This window comes from Heterocephalus glaber, unplaced genomic scaffold (assembly GCF_053883595.1).
Source record: "Heterocephalus glaber isolate CG9 unplaced genomic scaffold, H.glaber_assembly_v1.0 deba00001472, whole genome shotgun sequence".
NCBI classification, from domain to species: Eukaryota; Metazoa; Chordata; class Mammalia; order Rodentia; family Bathyergidae; genus Heterocephalus; species Heterocephalus glaber.
In genome coordinates this window covers 46,131,818-46,152,332 of record NW_028258315.1, presented here as the reverse complement: position 1 = coordinate 46,152,332, position 20,515 = coordinate 46,131,818, and the positions used below count along the sequence as shown (strand labels likewise).

The following is a 20,515-nucleotide window of genomic DNA, read 5'->3' as shown; positions in this document are numbered from 1 at the left end:
CCGTGCACGGGCTCATCGGGTAATGTAGTTTGATTGCCCACGCGCCCTCGTGGTCCGGGTCTGGCGGAGGACGGAGCCGGCGATTCCTATTGGCTAGTTAGGACGGAGGTGGAGCTCAGAGAGTTTGCCAGCCTGTGCCCGCGGGGCGCGCAATGCCTGCCGGGAGACGTAGTCTTCAGCGCGAGGAAAGCTGTCATTCTCGGGGCTGGGGTAAGCGAAGCTCTCCTAGTGAGAATTTCCCCATTTTAGGCCTCTGTCTTGGTCGCTGGCTCGTTTTTTTCACCTTTTCCTTCATTTCCTAAACTTCGTGGCAATGACTGCTTCCGGTATGAAAACAAGATCACCCTGATGGCTGTGAAATTAGAAAAATTTAGAATTGTACAAAACTATTGTCCAAGAATGCAAAAGAAATCAGACATCCCAACCTGAAGAAAAATATTAGAAGGCCCAAAAGCAACCCGTTTATGATGAGTCACCTGTGACACCTCATTAAAATACCCTCGCCTTAGCAGGGTGCTCCGGTTTCCACAGATTATCTTGGTCTGGTTACAAGCTTGCTAGGGATCTTTAATCCACTTGTGTCTTGCTTCCTAACACCCAGGAAACACCTGTCCCACTTTCACGAGCTCGTGAATACTATAGAGGGATTAAAGAGGCCATCTCTTTTGCTCCTTAGAAATGGAGAGGTTAAGGAGGCTGGGATTTCCTTTGAAGAAATATTTCAGAGTGCCTTGAGCCTGAAAACAGGGAAATTCTAAAGTCCTGACTCTTGGCTTACCAAGTGTGAGACCTTAGATAAGACCTTTCAATTCTTGAGCACATAGCTCCTCTATCTGTAACCTGGGAATAATAATCCATATTCATTCTGCTTCATAGGCTGCAACACTTTTGAAAGAAAGCAGAAATTTTATTGTTGCCATGTTTTCATTTGCTCTTCGTGTGTTTCTGACATGTAACAGGATGCCTGGCACATTATAGACCCTTAATATCGTTTAAATAAATGTAAAGCACAAGAAATGAACATTGGGAACGCTAGACCTTTGAATGTAAGGATCAGATAGTAGGAAGGAATTTTTAATGGACATATAGGTAGCCTATATGCATAATTTTTCTCACATTGAAAAGATCAAAAGGTCTCTCTCTCTCTCTCTCTCTCTCTCTCTGTTTTTGATATTGGGGAATTGAATCCACAGCTTACCGCAAGTGCTCTAACACTAAGCATATCCTCCATCCCCAGCTGATCTTCTAATTAAAGGATCTTGGAATTTAAGTTGTGATTAAGAAAGAGAAAAAATGAAAAACGCTTAATTCCTTAGGTATCCTGAGAACTTAAAGTCCAGATTACTATTCTTTAAGAAGTGGTCAACTAGACATGGTAATCTCAGAATACTGGGTGACTAAGGCAGGAAGATCATATGTTCAAGCCCAACGTGGACAATTCATCTGTGTAGTAAGACCCTGTCTCAAAATAAAAATAAAGGGCTGAGAATGTATCTCAGTGTGAATGCCCTACAGGTTCAATCCCCAGTACTAGAAAAAGTTGTGATTGCTTGGAAATGGAGTTCATGAACATCCACATGCACTTATAATTCCTTTTAATAAAAACGTTTTCTGTACAGTTCTATGTGGATAAACTTGATTTAACTTCTATTGCTCAAAATTTTAAATTTCAATTTTCATGACCTGAATTTATTTAAAAAGTAGAGGTTTTGTTTACAATATTGATGCTATCAATCAATGGCATCAATCCTCAGGGTTGTCACATTTAACAAAAAACAGGATATGCATTGTTTGGAACATACTTAAACATTATTGTTTGTCTGAAATTCAAATTTAATTGACAACTTTTTCAAACCTTTTAAAATAGAGGAATTTCTACTTAGTCCATAAGAAATTTGACCAATTTTTTTCATTTAATTCTCAACTATTGACCTACAATCTTGCCAATATTGTTAAATTAATTAAAGAAGTTTTCTGATTCTTTGACCCATAAAGATTTCTAAATTTGGTTAGGGCAGAATATAAAGAACCAATAAAAATTTTAAAAGCCAATATTAATATGAAAAATAAAAATTTATAATTCCCACCTTACCATTTATATAACACATATAAATAGACCCCATTCTTCTAGGCAGATGGCATTGCATAGTAAAGATTTCATTATCATTATTATGCATTTGAAAGAAGAGAATAAATAGGAGACTGTCAAAACTGAAGCAATATTCCTATTCATTCTCAATGATCTTTAAGAATACAAAGGAGATTCTGTCTCAGGGTTGGTACTAAATAGCTTTGTTTTCAAAGAAGTAGCTTTAATTTCAAATTTAACAGGAGCCAATTAAATATACTAATGTAATTAGTACTATATTGTCCTCTAAAACACGTTTCTGATATATTTACAGTTAAGCAAAATCTTTACTAAGAATGAAAATTGAAAAAGAAATCTAGAATATTTGAAGGACCTACATTTGGTTCAAAACAGACATTTAAAGCTTTATCATTGTAATATCTATTGCCTAGGTACCAAAAGCAAAGCGCATAGATGCTTGGTGGAAGGTAATTCTTTACATTTAAATTGTAGCAAAGACTAAGAGTTATGAAAACAGATTTAAAAAATGGAAAAGCTGCATAGTCATCTTGTTTTTTTCTGTTTCCATTTTAAGAGAATGGGTTTTAGCAATTATCAGCTGTGCCTGGGCTACTGTCAATAATAATACCACAGAACACAAGAATAATAGCAGCTCTGATGAAGGAGGTATAAAAGAAAGTAGAACTTCACTTCTGCAAATCAATTCTGCAGTTTTCCAATTTCCCTGTTCAGTGCTGGTTGAGGCTATGAAATTGACCAGAGCTATATAAAATGAAGTTTAAGAGAGACTACTTGAAGCTAACACCTTTCAGCAAATGACATCCTTATATATTTATTCTTCCTGGCCTTCAGCTACAACCTTCTTGATATGTTCAATGTGATATTTTTTCTTGCTAAAGATTTTTGTGTTGGCTGGATTAATTCCTGGGTTGAAGTGAAAAAAAAAGATGAATATAAATTAATAAAGTAGCAGATACTGAAACAGTACTCTAAAATTTTTCTAGAAACTTCTATATTGTATATAATTCAGTTTCTTTTAAAATTGTTATGGTTTAGATTGAGAATGTCCCCCCAAAGTCTTCATTTGTTCATAGGCAAGATATTTGGAAGGTAACTGAATTATTTGGTCAACAGACCTGACTTTGCTGTTACAAGGTAGGGCCTGATTAGAAGAGGCAGGTCACTGAGGGCATGACCTAGAAGGGTGTATCTCCCTCCCTGGCTTCTTCCATTGCTCTCTTCTTCCTTGATGTGAGCAGTTTTCTCCACTCAGGCCTTTCCACCATGCCATTTTGCCCTGGAAAATGCTGACCGTGAACTGTGGATATCAGGTATTTTGTCTTAGTGACAAGAAAGTGATTCAGACAAATACAAAACTAAGTAGCAATTAACACTAAGCTTACTGACTGGGAATTTCTGAACTTTGTCATAGTTTTTATTCCCTTTGAGTTAATGGACGAACTCAACATGGTACAAACCAGAAGATGACATTTTATGAACCATTGAATTTGATCATATGGGGGACATTAAAATGCATTAATTTGTCTTTTAAATTTTTGTAATTTAGCATGTAAATAAAAAAGATTATGAAACTAATGGCATGAATATTCAATTCCTTAAAAATATTTTTTGTTCCCTACCACCACTTGCCTTCTGGATAGGTACTATATGAAGCAAGATTATGAGAAGGAAAAGAAAAGAAAGGCAGGAGCAAAGAAGAAAGGGAGGGATGCAAGACTTCTAACTTCAGGGAGCTTATGTTTTATTTATGGCTATAAAATATATTCAAAAGCAAAATCAGGTAAACAGTGAGAACTAAAGGCAGCCACTAGTTAGAATAGAATAAATATTTCAGACAATTAATGTTAAGGATTTCTGAAAAGGTAAGAAATTCTGTTCAGCTGCTGTGGGGTTTAAGTTGGTCATTAAAGGAGGCTACACCATATTGAATAGTGAAATATTTGTAAAAGGAATGGAAGACTTTTTTTTTTACCTATTTGATTTATTTTACCTTAACCTAGAAGGTAAAGAATTAACTGTTCATATGTTGATGGGGATTAATTCAGGAATAGAACAAGGAAAAAAATTAATGGCTTTATTTCACTTAAATCCATGTTTTAATTAAGTTTTATAACAATAATGTAACAAAGGAGACTAAGGCCTGCAGAATTTCAATAACTTACACATGGTCCTATACGGATCTTTCGCTCCAAAGCCAACTCTCTTTTGATTACATACAAAAGTCCAGGAGAATGATACAGTATTGAAAGTAATATAGGATTTTCTCCCCATTAAACATATCCAAATCTGTCAAACACAAGGTAAATGATAATCTCTCATAAATGCACCATCCTATTGAAATAGGCTTGAGATATTTGATGCTCCAAGAAATGAAAAGAAAACAAAAGGCTAGAAGCAGTACTAAAGTCCCACTGTTAAACTTTGTTTTGTTTTCATTTTGATTTTGCAGTGCTGGGGATCAAACTTTGAATGCCAGGTAAGCATTTTACCATGGAGCTACTCTCCTAGCCCTGTTAATCTATTTTGACTTTGACTTTGTCAAATAAAACTGATAACTTTAGAGGTATAATGACTTAGTATTTTTGTCTTTCCAGTAAATAAGTACACAGTGTGTGTGTGTGTGTGTGTGTGTATATATATATATAATATATATATATATTCAACCATTCGTATTTATTAACTATACATCACTCTATTCATTCAAAAATGAATTATTACACAAGATTGGAGACCTTAAATGGACTTGCTGTACTGGACCCTTGATTTATTCCGTAATATTAAAACTTAAAATGATTTCAAGAGCCAACTACTGTCAATATGTGAGACATCAACACCCTTCTGTTTGAAGATGGGCATATAACCTGAATCAAGCTGATAGAATTAAAAAACAATGAATGGCAATTAATTAACAATTAATTTCTAACTCCATTTGTAAGCTGATTTTTCAAAGCTCATGGCATCACTAAAAAGCCTAGAAGGAAAGTCAATGGGCAGCAGTCTTCAGTAGGTAGAAACAGGAACAAATTTATAGGGAACAGGCACCAAGTATTTGGCAAAGAGGACCTTAATACAGCAGAGACACCGTAGAGGGGAAGTAAATGGTACTTCAATCCTCAAAATAGTAAAAAATTATAAGATAATCTATTGATGCTCCACAATACATTCAGGAATATTTAATTTTTATTTCTAGTTGTTTTACCACAGAGTTCCTTAATCTCAGTACTATTGGCATTTTCAACCAGATAATTCTTTGTTATGTCAGGCTGCCCTTTGCATTGTCAGATGCTTAACAGCAGCCCTGGCCTCTACCCATTGGATGCCAATTGCATCACCACTTCCAGATGTGCCAGCAAAAATGTTCCCAGACATGGTCAAATGTCACCTAAGGGTAAAATTGTCCCAGTTGAGAATTACTGTTTTACCACGTGCTCCTGTCTGCTCTAGGCTCATCTGTGCCATGGGGCCTCCCACGTTGTTGACAGCTCTGTTACAGTTCACATACACATAGTACTGTAATGATGAACTAGAGGCTATACCTGCAAGTGTCCAGTGCATAACTGCAAGCAAGATGAAGCTTGGCATCTCTGCCTTCATTTTCTTATCTTAAAGCTTTGGGTCAGCTCTTTGTTCAGCTCTGCATGTAGGCATATTAATCACTTAAGGATTGTCCATAATACAAAGCTTAGTAGTCTTACATATACATACCTTATCTCATCCCCCTTCAAGATTGAGGACACCAAGATGAGTAACTAAAGTAATTTTCAGGATTTGCAGAGATGTCCAATTGCAGACTTTCGAAAGGCCTAGTTCCAGAACCCCAGGATCGATGCCTAGAAGTCTTTAGTCATTGTCTTTTATTTTTTCCCATTAAGTTTATTAGTATACAGTAAGGTATACAATACAGTTACATTCATCTTTGGGATCTTGTACCTTTACATGATGTATCTTAGTTTTTATTTTCTCCCCATTCCCCTGCCCTCCCTTCACCCCCTCCACCCTTACCTATTTACAAAGCCTTTGTTTCCTTTTTTTCCTTTTCTCATATTTTTTCTTTTCCTTTCTTTCCTTTCCCCTACCCCTCCCACTTCCCCTACCCCTTTAGGCCTTTTCTTCCTATTTCACATTATCAATTATACATTTTGATCCTTATTTACACTTTTAGTTTCTCACACCAGAGAAACTATTTGGTTGTCCTATTTATTTCACTCTTATTTTCACATAAGAGTATGGCCTCAGTGTTTCTGCTGCCTGCCTTGAAAGCACAAGGACCCGAGTTCAATCCCTGCTACCAAAAAAAAAAAAAAAAGAGTATGGCCTCAATATGCATCCATTTAGCTATAAATGTCTCTAGTTTCTCATTCTTTATGGCTGAGTAGTACTCCATTTTATTAAAACACAAAAAATAAAAAACACCTTCTTTATCCAGTCTCCAGTTGATGGGCAATTTCCAGTCATTGTTTTAACCTGCAGTCACTTAGAATTCCAGGGAAAGCAGAGCTTCAAAGACCATCCCATGATAAGGCCATGCCCCCAAGTGGGAGCAATTACCCCATGATGGAACAAAGGCTAACCCTCTAAGCAGGAGTGGCTGTTTCACAAGAGGAACAGAATTGCTTCATCAAGCAATTACGGTGCTCCAAAACCTTGCAGAACCTGTGCTGAGATAGTGACCAACCAGGCTATGGCTTTCACCAACCGGACCACAGCATGACCTGGATTGCCTATCCTGGCAGCTATGCAAACCCCCGAACCTTCCGTTTGTTTTTTGGTTTGTTGGTTTGTTTTGTTTTGTTTTCACTAAAACCAAGTTTTCTGTCAGCCCCTTGAAAACAAATCTTGAAACTTTATCTGTCCTCCTGGCCTAGCCATGTTGATTGAACCTCCTTTCCTAGCCAAGCATGGTGGCACACACCTGTAATCCCAGCACTCTGGGAGCCTGAGGCAGGAGGATCACAAGTTCGAGCCCAGCCTGGGCAACTCACCAACTTAGCGAGACCCTGTCGCAAAATTAAAAAAACAAAAAAAAATGTTTTTAAAGGCGAAAATCAAGGACTAGGGATATAATTCAGTGTACAGGACCTGGGTTCAATCTTCAGTACCAAACAACAACAAACAAAACAAAAAACTCTTTATCTGCCCCCCACCACTGCTCTTCTCTTTGGTATATGGAACAAGTGGTCAAGCCTGCTCCTGTGTCCCCAGGAGCAAGGGCTTTCACCCTAAAACTCTGATAACATAGCCACCCTAATGTGAGAAAAGGAAAAAATGAAAACAAAGTCTTTGTAAATAGGGAGGGATGGAGGGGTTGAAGGGAGGGCAGGGGAATGGGGAAAAAATAAGACCCAGGATACATCATGTAAAGGTACAAATTTCCAATGATGAATGTAACTGTATCGTATACCTAAAATGTGTCAATAAAATAAAATTTTTCAAAAATTGAAAAAAAAAGAAAAAACATAACCACCCTAATTAAGTATACAGTAGGGAATCCATATCTACCATTCTCAGAAGTCAGTTAGTCAGTCAGTCAGCACCAATGATAAATATACTCTACCAGGACTGTGCCCTTGTAGTGATTCAAGGATAAACATAACCTAGTATCTACTCAGTGGTCTTGCATGAGAGTAGGCAATCTGTAGCATACACACATATGGCTTTAAACAAACCATGTTGCTATGATTGGTTTACTCACGTTGGAAGAATAAACTCAAGCCATGTATGGCAGGGGTTCTCTGCTGGGGTAATTTTGTCCTCTAGGGTATATCTGGGAATGTCAAGAGACAATTTTCATTGTCTTTTTGGGGGGTGTGGGTGTTGCTACTGGCATCTAGTGGGTGGAGGCCAGAGACATTGATTGTTAAATAGTCTATAGTTCACAGGAAGGCTCCCCATGACAAAGAATTATACAGCCCCAAAGGTTGACAGTACTGAGACTGAGAAACTCTGGTGTATTGTCATTTTCACATTTTTCTCACACATACTCCTAAACTTACTGACACGCAAATTATGCCTTTGAAATGTCTGCGGTCAAAACAACATATCCCAGTGCTCATGAGAAGTTTAAGTGTGCTCTACCATCCCACATTTTATGTCCAGGCTTATGGTACTTTTATTCACAATTGGATCTGATATATCCACTTTGAGCTTCAAATGAGAGACTTGATTATATATTTTTTTTTAAATCTTGAAATTTAAAACACTGCTCTTCAAAACAAACTTTACCACAAATATTTCTGCCAACACAATCAAGCAAAGTTCAGTCCTAAGGGAAAAAATGTGACAAGACAATTAGATACTGCTATGGATGATAAGTTTTCTGTGAGACCTATTGAGAGATGAGATGTGCAGAGAGCATGTTTTCCTAAGAACACTCCACCATGACAGAAGCAGTCACAACCTGGTCCAGTGCAGTGAGCATGGAAAGCAGGTGTGTTAAAGCTCAACACTTCTAATTGAGTTTGTCAAACAAGCCAGTCAAATGCAAGAGAATGCAGAACCAAAAAGCACATGGGAAGAATTCTTTATTCTTAAAGAAGGGAAGCTATAAGTAAACGACACCAAAGAATTTTCTATCTCCAAGCTCAACTTGGGTTAGGATTTAGGTTTAAAGTTATTTCTCAGATGGCAAATTTTATGTCCTAGTCTGATCTTCAAGCCTGAAACCTACAGAGTGACTGGCTGCAGGACAGAAGACCTGATACCTGACAAAGCGGTGTGTGTGTGTTTTTCACTGGAATCTGAGGGCAAACTGAAGGCAGCATGTTAATCCCAATGGCTGAAAGATGGTAATTTGATCAAGCACAAGAATGTACACAGCTTGGGGTCTCAGAAACAACTTACAAAAGCTTCAAAGATGTTTACAATGTACAGAGTTAACAAATTGCTAATGTTTCCATGTGTGTTAGCTCTGATTCCTCAGGGAGTTGAAACTTGTGGTGAAAATACAACCCAAACACTTTATTAATTGCTCAGGCTACAGGTCAAAGGAGCATTAAGTAAAGCCAATTTGAAATCTTTTATTTACTATGTTCCTGCAATTACAGGGGAAATGTAATCGTTATACAAAGTCTTCAAGAAAAAATTGACCCCTTTCAACCAGGTATGTGATACATGCCTGTATCCCCAGCACTCTGGGTAGCTGAGTCAGGAGCCCAGCCTGGACAACCTAGTGACTTAGTGAGACCCTGTCTCAAAAATTTTTTTTAAAAAGGCCTGTGTTTGTAGCTTAGTGTGAAGGCCTAGGTTCAATCCCCAGTACCACACATAGGCACCTATCCCCTTCACTCCCTGGGTTCTGTTCATTAAGAAAATGACATTGTTCTAAGAGAAAAAAGCCCAATGTTTTAGCAGTGAAGGGCCATGATTTCTGCAACTTACTGTTAAATGGTTTGGCACAAATAATAAGGATAAAACTACACATGGACAGGAGCAGTAAACCAAAGTGGCAACATATTAACCTTTTAGCAAGTTGAAGAGTTTATGATTATACATTGTACTTATCGAGTTTAAACATTTTCAACTTAAAAAGTACAGAAATAAACTAAAAAAACTCAAGATATATGAAGTAGGAGAAAGAAGGAAGTAAGAATTAGGGTTATAACTCTAACTTGAACTGTTGCATTGGAATGACAATAACTATTGTTTGAGGGTCTGGGTGTGTAGCTCAGTGGCAGAGTGCATGCCTACCCTGCAGGAGGCCCCTGGTTGGTTGGCAGCACTGAGGCAAAAAGGGAGAATGTTTTGGTTGTTTTCATTTTTTCCTGTAAGAAAATGTGCCAGAAGTAAAAGAATAAATATTTGGACATGATGGAAAGCACTGCTACAATCTTTGTTGAACAAATGCAAGTTATGCAAGTTGCTGCTGCTGCTCTCCCCAGGGTGTTTTTCTAACAGTGATCCTAGAGCATTCCTGGTTTATCAGTTTCAAGTGGTTCCTCTTCTTATCCCCTGCTCTCAAAAAAGGGTAGGTGGAAGAAAGTGAAAATGAAGTTGTATTTGTTTGTTTTATATTGAGTCTGGGTTGAATTTGGTACATCAGCACTTGGACCTAAACTGATTGGCCAACCAGCCACAGACTGGATGGAGAGAAAAAAATGCAAGAAAAAGTGTTTAGCTGGCACTCCATGCATATAAAGACTAAAGATTCATTGTAACATTTGGCACCTTGGCGCCATCCTTGTCATTGCTACCATGGACTGAATTACATTCCCCTCCCCAGATTTATATGTTAAAGCCCTAACCCCCAAAGTGATGGTTTTTGGAGATGTGACCTTTGGGAGATAATTGGGTTTGGATAAGGTCCTAAAGATGAGGCCCTCAGAATGAGATTAGAGCCCTCATAAGAAGAAACACAAGACAATACACTGTTTCTTCCCTTCCCCACCTTCCTCTGCCCTTCCCATTCCACATTCATTCCTTTCTTTTCCATTTTCCCTCTCTCCATCTCCTTCTCCCCCTCTCCTCCACTCATGTAATGAAATAGCTGCAAGGTGGTCTTTTGTCATCAGGAAGAGGGCTGCACTAGAACCCAACCATACTGATACCACCTTACTCTTGGGCTTCCAGCCTCCAGAATTTTGAGGAAAATAATCTCTGCTGTTTAAGCTCCACCACTCTATAGCACTTTGCTGTGACCACACTGGTTGTCTAAGACAATGGACATTTTTTTTATGAAAGCTGATATGAGTTGCAGGAAAAACAGACAATTGTGTAAGTTACAGAGCTAATACTTCATAATACTAAAGCTAGCCTGTGTCTGGTTCCCCATGGAATAGCTCTATTTCTATTTTAAAAAGACTTATAAGGGAGACACATTAATTTGAAATAATAGCTGGCTTTTGGGGTTTTTGTCTTGTTTTGTTTTTACCTTTCCTTAACTTATTCTTATGCCTGACCCATATCCATTCATGTTTTAAAAAATACATTAGCTGTTCTTTTTCTATGTCTTTGTATGGCAAACATTTAAGTGCCAGCTTTGGGCTAGCAAACCCTGATAGAGAGACAAATGAAAACACAGGAGGCAGAGAGTATCTTTGTGATGGGTCAGGGGACTCCAGCAAAATGAAGAACCAAACTGACTAAAACTCCTAGATATACTGAGGAAAACAAAAGCATGGTGTTTTGCTAAGTACAAAGATTTGTTTTAGGTTACCAAGGAATGGTGACAATTTGGCTGAATTATTAACGTTTATCAGATTGTCCCCTAGGGAACTTGCTTGTTTTCTTCCTAAGGCCCATCTCTGCTTGAGTTGGCAAGGCATCCTATTTTCCAGGTATACCAGCTCCAGGGAGTTAGCAGTCTTCTACCGCCCCAGTCAACCCGAGCACACAGTGACCCATTTGGTGTCACAATGAACTCCACATTTAAGGATTCTAACATTTTCACATCTAGAACTTTGCCACTATTGTGTTATAAATACCTGGAAGCGTTTATATCTGAATCAAGACCCCTACATAGAGGAATTGGTAATATAAAATTGTTACATTGCTTTTAAGGCTCTTCTGCTGTCTCCTTTCAGTCTGTCTTTACACAAAAGAGAGTTAAAATAGTAGCCCCTTACTTGAATAAAACATCTGTTAAAATAGCAAATCTTAAGAGAGAAACATAATTTAAACTTGTAACCTAAATTCAATACATGGACATTCATTTGCAGTCTTTTGGTCTAAGACAAAGGCTTCATCTTGGAAAAGGTCTGCTCACTAGAATCTGGTCCCGTTTCTCTTCCCTCTATAGTCTCTGTAATTGCAAAGTCTATGAGTTCCACATTAACTCTCCTTAAAATAGAATAAGAATTTTAAAGATTTTCAATAATCTACGTACAGAACTTTCATAGTTCCCCATAATACTGTACTGTGTTTTATCTATATCTAATTTGGTATTTTTTAAGCACGTTGGTGAAAGATGGTATCACATGGATCATCATGCCCACCACTTTGGCAACAGTCAGGAAACCAGTACTCGTGAACTGAATTCAGTCCAGTGTTTTGTACAGTCCACAAAGCTAAGGATGATTTTTACCTTTTTTAAAGTTTTTCTTTTAAAAAAGAAAGTTTTTCTTTAAAAAAAAAAAGAAGAACATGTGAAGCTGAAAGTGTTTGTCATCTGGCCCTTTATGGAAAGTTTGCCCGTACTCACCATAGGCTACAGAGATCTCTTCTGTATTCTTTGCAGGTGCAACAACAGAGAGTGAGAATAGTTTTAAGTACTAGACCTAGAAATTATGTTCATCATTTTTGTCACTATTCCATTGCATGGATCTCAATCACATGGATTCTCTGTAACTTTAGGGGAGGCTAGGACACTTTTTCACTTGTAGATAGAAGATAAAAGAGTTAAGGGTGAGAAATAATGTGTCTCTTCCATATGGAATCTTTCATAATCATTGACTTTGAGTAGAAAAAGAACTCTCTTATTTTGAATTCATTTTTCACTAGATTAATTATGCAAAATCTGTGTAGATTACAAAACTGCAATAAATACAGTTGACATGAATAGTTTTGAAATACACTGTTAACGCCTGATAATTCCATAACTCAACTAATGGGATCAGGAGGGCTTGGACATCTTGAGGGGACAACTGACCTGTAGGGTTGAGCAGGCCATGGTCATTAGGCATTCTGTTTCTGATGGACTAGGGATGCTCCTGGCATCTTGTAAGTAGAGACTAGGGAGGCTACTAAACATCCTATAATACACAGGTCAGCCCTCACAACAAAGAATTATCTGTTCCCAAATGTCAATAGTGTTGTAACTGAGAAAACCTGGATTAGAGAGTATTCGCTGCTCTAGGAAGCATTTAAATCTGAGGTTCTAATATCTGCACTTAAAAACTAAGTTTGGTCAAATTTTAAAAGAAGCTAAGTCTTAGAAACTCTTGAGGTATCTAAAGACACCAGTTAATTCATTTATGCCCTCCTTTGGATCCCAAATTGACTAAGAATTGGGCATAGAAAGCAGACAAAGATCAATATAATAGCTCCATGTCTGGCCAAGCCTCATTGGAAAATAGGACTTGGACAAGTGGCCAAAGGGAAATTCTGAATCCTTCCTATCAAATCAGAGTATGCAGAAAATAGTGTCTTCCCATCACAGCCAGAAGTCCAGGGATATGGAAAGAAGGAAGACACATGAACAAACGGCGACTCATTAGGGTCTCCTATTAGAGAAATACAGACCATGGGTGTCAGAGTTCTTGTTATCTCACAAGCCAGATACTGTTTTTCCTCTTCCCTTAAAAAGTTTTGCAGAAGTGATGGTTCCAACCTTTCTGAGAGAGTGGAATTTCTGTTTTATTGGCAGGAAGTTTATTGGAAAAAGGAAATGTTGGTTTTCCCTAAATCGTAGTGAGAAAAGCCCTTCACCTAGATGAGGCCCAGTCTTCTCTTCCACTTTACTGAACATAAGACCTTGAGCATATCACAGCCTCTTCAGGCCTTAGTTCCTTCATGTGAATAAAAATTCAGATTTGTGAGAAAGAAGGCCAAGGCCTGACTAAAATGCTCTACCTACAAAGGTCTCAAAAGTTTAAGACTGTTCCAAAGATGTACTGATAATTTAAAGACAGTACATAATGTACGCACTTCTGAAATCTTGACTGTGAAGCCACGTGTATAATCTCAGTCTTTTGAATGACCAGAGATTGTTTGTGGGGGGAGGCTGTTTGTTACTCGTGCAGCTGGAAAGGGTGTGATCGCTGCCCCTTCTGTGACTTATCCTGCTGACTTCTGAGGCAGCCATACAGTGACTGAGAACTTGGTTATTCTGTTCTCCTAGTTTTCTATGTTGTCTGTGACAGTTCCGACTTGAGTCCTCCATATTTCTTTGCACCTTCCATCATTTGTTACTCTCCTGTGCAGAGGTTCTTTGAAATGGCTCCAGATCATTAACAGTCATCTCTTATCTTTTTTGTGATTAGTGCTTTGTGGTATGGGCCTGACAGGCATATAGGATCTGGGATCCAAGCACAGGATTTTACTCTGGATTCAGCCTCTTCTTGGCTTAGGGATTGAAGGCAAATCCCTCAATACATCTGAGTTTCCATTGTTTTACTCTGTTAAACAGGATTAAAAATAGTAATAAACTTTCAATGCTTCTCTGAAGTTAATGTATATGAAAATATTTATAAAACTGTGAAGCAGAGGTAAATGCTGGGAGGTGTTTTTAGTTCTTCATCCATTTGCAGCCACTCAGAAGGATATCAAAGTTGTTGGTGCTTTGAGGAATAAACATGCAGGAAAGAAAATGCTCACTAATCAGGTCATGCAGTGAAGAACAAACGAAGGTCCCTTTCTACTGAGAGACGTCCAGCTGTATGTTTGTCTAGCTTTTCCAGATGTGTTTCTAAGGGTTCCACCTCAGCATGACCACTTGAGTACAGAGTATAAACCACTGAGCGGGAAACCCTGGCCCCGAGTACATTATTTTATTTAAATCTTCTGACTAAGCTATATTGTTTAGACAGTATGACTTAATGTTAAGAGAAATGTTCAACGTCATAATACCCCATCTCTTTAAATGGTTTTTGTTTGTTTTAATTTTTTTTCTAGTGCTGCGGATTGAACCCAGAGCCTCAAACATGGTAGGCAAGTGCTGTACCACTCCAGCTATATTCCCAACTAACTCCTCAAATTTTCTCCTTCCTGCTTGCTAGATAACTGTCACAAATCAGAGTGCTAAGAAAAATAGACACAAGAATTTAGCTAGCATTTCTTATGCAGATTTCTACAATTTTCTGATCCAGCAGAATTTTATTTTTAAATTTTTTAAGACAGGGGATCCCTCTGAAATGAACAGACATTTCTCCGATGAAGAAGTAAAAACAGCAAATAAACGTATGAGAAAATGTTCAACATCACTGGTCATTCGAGAGATGCAAATGAAAACAACACTGAGATTCCACCTCACCCCAGAAAGAATGGCTGCTATCAAGAAATCAACCAATAACAAATACTGGAGGGGCTGTAGGGAAAAAGGAACATTTCTCCACTGATGGCGGGAGTTTAGACTGGTGCAACCACTCTGGTAATCAGTATGGAGATTCCTCAAAAAACTAGGATTACAAGTCCCATTTGACTCAGCTATTCCCCTACTGGGTATCTTCACAAAAGATTTAAAACCATCATGCCACAGCAATATATGAGTACCTATGTTTATATTGGCACAGTTTGTAATAGCTAAAGCTTGGAAACAGCCCAAATGCCCATCAACTGGTGACTGGATAAAGAAGATGTGGGGTTTTTAAAAATAAAATGGAGTACTACTCAGCCATAAAGAATGATAAACTAGAGACATTTATAGCTAAATAGGTGCACATTGAGGCCATACTCTTAAGTGAAATAAATAGTACAAGGGGCCAGGGATTTAGCTCAGTGGCACCACGCCTGCCTCAAAAGCACAAGGTCCTGAGCTCGATCCCCTACCAAAAAAAAATAAATAAATAGGACACACATGTAAATACCAAGTAGTTTCACTGGTGTGAGAAACTGACAGTGTAAATGAGGATCAAAATGTGTAACAGATAAAGTGAAATGGGAAGAAAAGGTCCAAGTGGGGCGGGGCAGGGGGTAGGGGAAAAGAAAGAAGGGAAATAAAAAATATATGAAAAGAAGAAAAGAATGGAAACAAAGTTTTCTTTTAAATAGAGAGGGGTGGAGGGGTAGAAGGGAGGGAAGGGGAAAGGAGAAAATACAAGAATCAAGGTATATACCATGTATAGGTACAAATTCCCAACAATGAATGTGATCATAATGTATACCTAAACTACATCAATAAACTTAATGAATGAAAAAAAAAGATAGGGTCTCTCTTTGTAAATCAGGATGGCCTTGAACTTACTATGTAGCCCAGGCTGGCCTCACAGCGATCCTCCAGCCTTAGCCTCCTAGGGCTGGGATTACCTGTGCCACCACACCTGGCAACATTCCACATATTTCTAATAATGATCTCACTCTGCAAACTGGGCTTAAAAGGTGAACCCTAATTTGAAACAACTCTTTCCACTCACACTATGGGACTCTTCTGCTTGCTTGGCAATACTAGTCACAGGAAATCCTTACTGCTATTTTCTGCTTTAATTTAATTAAAAAATTCTACCCTTGTAGGCAGGAGTTTGCCAATGTGTGCTTGACAAGTCATAAAAATGTCCATTCTCTTTGACTCCGCAATTCTACTTTGAGAATTTATCCTCAGGAAAGAATCAAAATTATGGAAAAAGCTATATGACCCAAAATATTCATCTCTACTTGATTTAAAATATCAAATAAGTGGAAAAGACATTCCACCTTTAGGGAAATAGTTAAATCAGTTGTGGTGTACACATCCATTGAACATGACAGTTGCAAAGGCTATACTGAAATGTGGAAATGCTAATTATGTAGTGGGAAACTTTGCAGATGTTAGTGCATGTTAATGCTAACTGTGCAATGTATGCTGAAGAAAAAAAACTAGAAAGAAATTCAGAATGCTTTTATCATACTGTTATTGTGTTAGGATCATGAGATCATGCATGATTTCCAATAAATAGTCCTCTCTTTTAAATGATGAACAATATTTTTACAATAAAAAATTCTAAAGTTCTACATCTCCCAGGCTTGCCCTTGTCCCCAGTCTTTTGTCTAATGCATGATCTAGACATCCTCCAAATTTGTGAAATTAATAAATAAATAAGAAACTTGAAACTGTAGAGAATGATTAAGGAAAGCATCTTACACATCCTGTGAGTAAAAGTTTCAAAAAGCTACAAAAGGAAAAATATTGTGCAGATGAGTAGGTTATGCTGAGGTTTTCATGGTTTCTAAATGTTCTATTTTACTTCTAACTTTTGAGAAACAAATATACCTGAGAAGATGAATACCCTGGGTGGTAATGACAGACAAGCAAACCTGGGAGCAGTTCCCCTGGGTCCTTAGTATGCACAAGGTGAAACTGTGCTGTTGGGGAAGGAGCCCTAGTGAGGAATTCTGAGACCTAGATCCTTAATCTCACTCACGAAGCTCTGCACCCACTATGTATACATTAATCTTTCTGGATGTTGTTCTGAAATAAGAACTATTTTTGTCTCTAACATTCTTTCCAGCTCTGAAATTCATTCAACATTTTTTTACTGACTACTGTATTCCAGGCACTGTACAAGGCTTTTATGGAGTAAAAACAAATGCAGAATAGGACATAGTTTCTGGTTTGAAAAAAAGTTTTGAACCCAGTCCTAGGGATCAGGACAGGAGCAGGGTAAGGTAGTTTTTTAATCTACTTTAATCTAGTTGTTTTTTAATTTACTTTTACAAATAACTGCATGAGTATGTATATGTGTGTGTATAAAATATGTAGCATATTATTTCTTTTACTAAAACAGCCAAAAGATTAGTGCTAATACCATGTTTAGTAAATTAAAAAGCAGTTAGAGAAATTTAGTATCTATGTATAAGAGCCCATGTTCTAAGGACTTGAGGAAGATAATGAATATTTAAAAATCAATATGTATGAAAATAGGAAGAAAAGGTCCAAAGGGGTAGGGGTAGTGGGAGGGCCAGGGGAAAGGAAAGAAGGGAAAGGAAAAATGATGAGAAATGGAAAAAATGGAAATAAAGTCTTTGTAAATAGGGAAGGGTGGAGGGGGTGAAGGGAGGGCTAGGAATGGGGAAAAAATAAGAACCAAGATGCATTATGTAAAGGTACAATTCCCAATGAGAAACGTAATTGTGTTCTATACCTAAAATGTACCAATAAAAGAATTTAACAACAAAAAAAATCAATATGTATGAGGATATAGTTACAGGAAAAATACACTGCATTTCAAATTTGGATCTTTTCTTATATCTTGATTTCTCTCCCTTTCTTGTTACCATTGTTTATATTCCGCAATAGGACAGAATTCTAATATTCTCAAATTTCCTTTTCATCAGAGTAAGAGAAACATGCTTGCAGTCTAACTAGGCTTCCTACCAGATGCCAAAACCCAAACTTCCATATAATGTTGACATAAAACTAAACCAAGACACCCACTAGTCAAATATTATAATGTAAACTTTGCCAGTGCCAAGCTCAGTGCTTTCAGTCTGTAGGTTTTACACTCCTAACACAATTTCCTTTTCTCCATTTATCACTGAGTCCCTCTGTATTCCTGGACCTTTTAATAAAAACAGCTAACAAATACCAGACATTTATGTATGCCAGGAAACCTTCAAATTCCCTCTATACATTATATGATTTTTAATCCTCACCAGACACCTAGAGGTAGGCATCCTTAAATAAATGAGAAATGAAGAATTACCTAAATGTCAAATAATAGTAATAGGAAATATATATAGTAGAGTAGAAAAGCATATCATTTTGAAATTGTGTCACTTAAAAATGTAAAGATTCACTGTGTGGATCTGAAATGATGACAATCAGCCATGCAGTAGAGGTAATGTCATATTGCGGAGGTGCCCTCCTTCAAGACTAAGTCACTTGTGTACTGAAAGTGAAACTGACTAATAAGTCTCAGGTGAGCATCTCTAGAGACTGTCTCAGCTGAGGACTGCTGCCCTACTCAAGGTTCATCCCCTATAACTGTAAGGATAGCTCTAAACAGTGGTATAAAAACCCAGAGGGATGAAATGGTGGTGCACACTTGTTATCCCAGCATTCTTGGAGGCTGGGGCAGGAGAATCACAAATTCAAGCCCAGCCTAGGCAACTTAGTGACTTAGATAGACCCTGTCTCAAGATAAACAAGAAAAGGGCTGGCACTGTAGCTGAGTGTGAAAGCCTCCAGTACTGCACACATACACAACACACACATGCACACACACACACACATATACACACACATACACACACACATGCACTCTAAAAGTATTTCAGCTTTAGAGTATCCTGTGGGGTGACTGTGGTCAAGCATTTGAAAATGACCTTAAGACAGCTTGAATCTTGGATGGAAAGTCAATGCATTTCTGTCTTCCCAGGGTTTGACACATAATAAGGTGAGGAACCTCAACTCTTCCTGGTTTTCCAGGCCCAGAGCAAGGACCAGCACATAGTACCACTAAGCATTTGTTGGTCAAATGAGTGGGTAAGAAAAATTTCTTCAATTAAAAATGATAATGAAGAAGGGAAGAATACTTCCTTACATTTTACAGAGGATCATTTTGTATGTGGTTTTCCAATCAATATTTTAACAGACTGACCTTATGTCATCAGAATAATTACTAGGTACACAGACACCTAAAGTTCAATTTTGAACTGAGATGAATAATAGATGTCTTGTTGTATTAGACAGAATCATAGGTTTTCAATTTGATTCAATATATATTGAACATGTTATAAGACAACATGGAGATAAGATAATGAAGACACGATCTTTACATCGAGGAGATTGTAAGTTTATGGGGTCATATGCAAATGTTTGACACAGATGTAGTATGATACACACTAGAGGGCAGATACAAATAAGTAAAGGATGGTGGGAGGAACAGTAAAGAAGCAATTTATTTGTTAAGGACAAGAGATAAAACCTTCATTTTGTAGACTAATTGCCTGAACGTCACTTGTGACCAGTCATTCACCTTTTCAATTATTTTCAAGAGCTCCCTGTTGTCCACAAACATAATATAAAGCCCTTTACATGGACTGCAAGATGTGCATGGAGTAATCAACTTATCTGGGTTTTCTTAAGACATTAGCAATTCCCCACTAAAATTCCAGCTTTCCTGGAAAATCCTTTAGTCTCAGGCAAAACCAAGACAGTTGATCACTCTAATTATACATGTGTTTTATAAGGCCAGACGGAGCCACTGGATGGTTCTTATTGATATCTTTTCTTTCTTACTTCTGAATTGCTCTTCTTGCCTAATCTCCAGTCTTGTATTCAAATCTTACTCATAATTCAAGAAGCATATTCAGTTCTGTCCCACTATCACCAGGGCTTGACAGTGCATAGGCAGGGAGAGATGAGGGACCTCCCCCCCCGCCCCGAAGGAGTTCAGATAGCTGGCAGAACAGGCTTAACCACCTGTGAAGAGCTGACAGTCTGTGGCTGCACCTCCTCTTCACGATGTACCCTGCAAAGCTTGGTTTGCTAAGATCAAAAGGAAAAAAATCTTGGCCCTAAGATGTAAAAGGCCCCTGAAAAGATCCTTCCCTGTTGTCCCTAGTAATGAGCTAAGTTAATCATTAACCAATCAAGTAGGGGCACCCTCAGCCCAGAGCCAAGATAGGACCCAACTACTATAAAACCAGCATCTTGAGCCCCCCTTCAAGGGTGGCTCCATTTCGGGCACCCCTGCCTGTCCCTCTGAGACAAGGCAGCTGTACTCTTGCATGCTTGCTGAATAAAAGTACACCTTTGCTTCTATGCTTTCAGTCTCTATCTGATTCTTCCACAACCTTTTGCAATGTTGTAAGAGTCAGGCTCAGGACTGCGGGGAC

General features: G+C 38.0%; 1 long non-coding RNA gene across 1 annotated transcript; it reads left to right on the top strand.

The window, feature by feature from the left end:
- Positions 1-135: 135 nt before the first annotated feature.
- Positions 136-15,645, top strand: LOC147826351 (uncharacterized). Its single transcript, XR_015439492.1, has 3 exons — positions 136-210; positions 4,560-4,586; positions 14,657-15,645. It is a non-coding gene; the product is annotated as an uncharacterized LOC147826351 (long non-coding RNA).
- Positions 15,646-20,515: the final 4,870 nt, after the last annotated feature.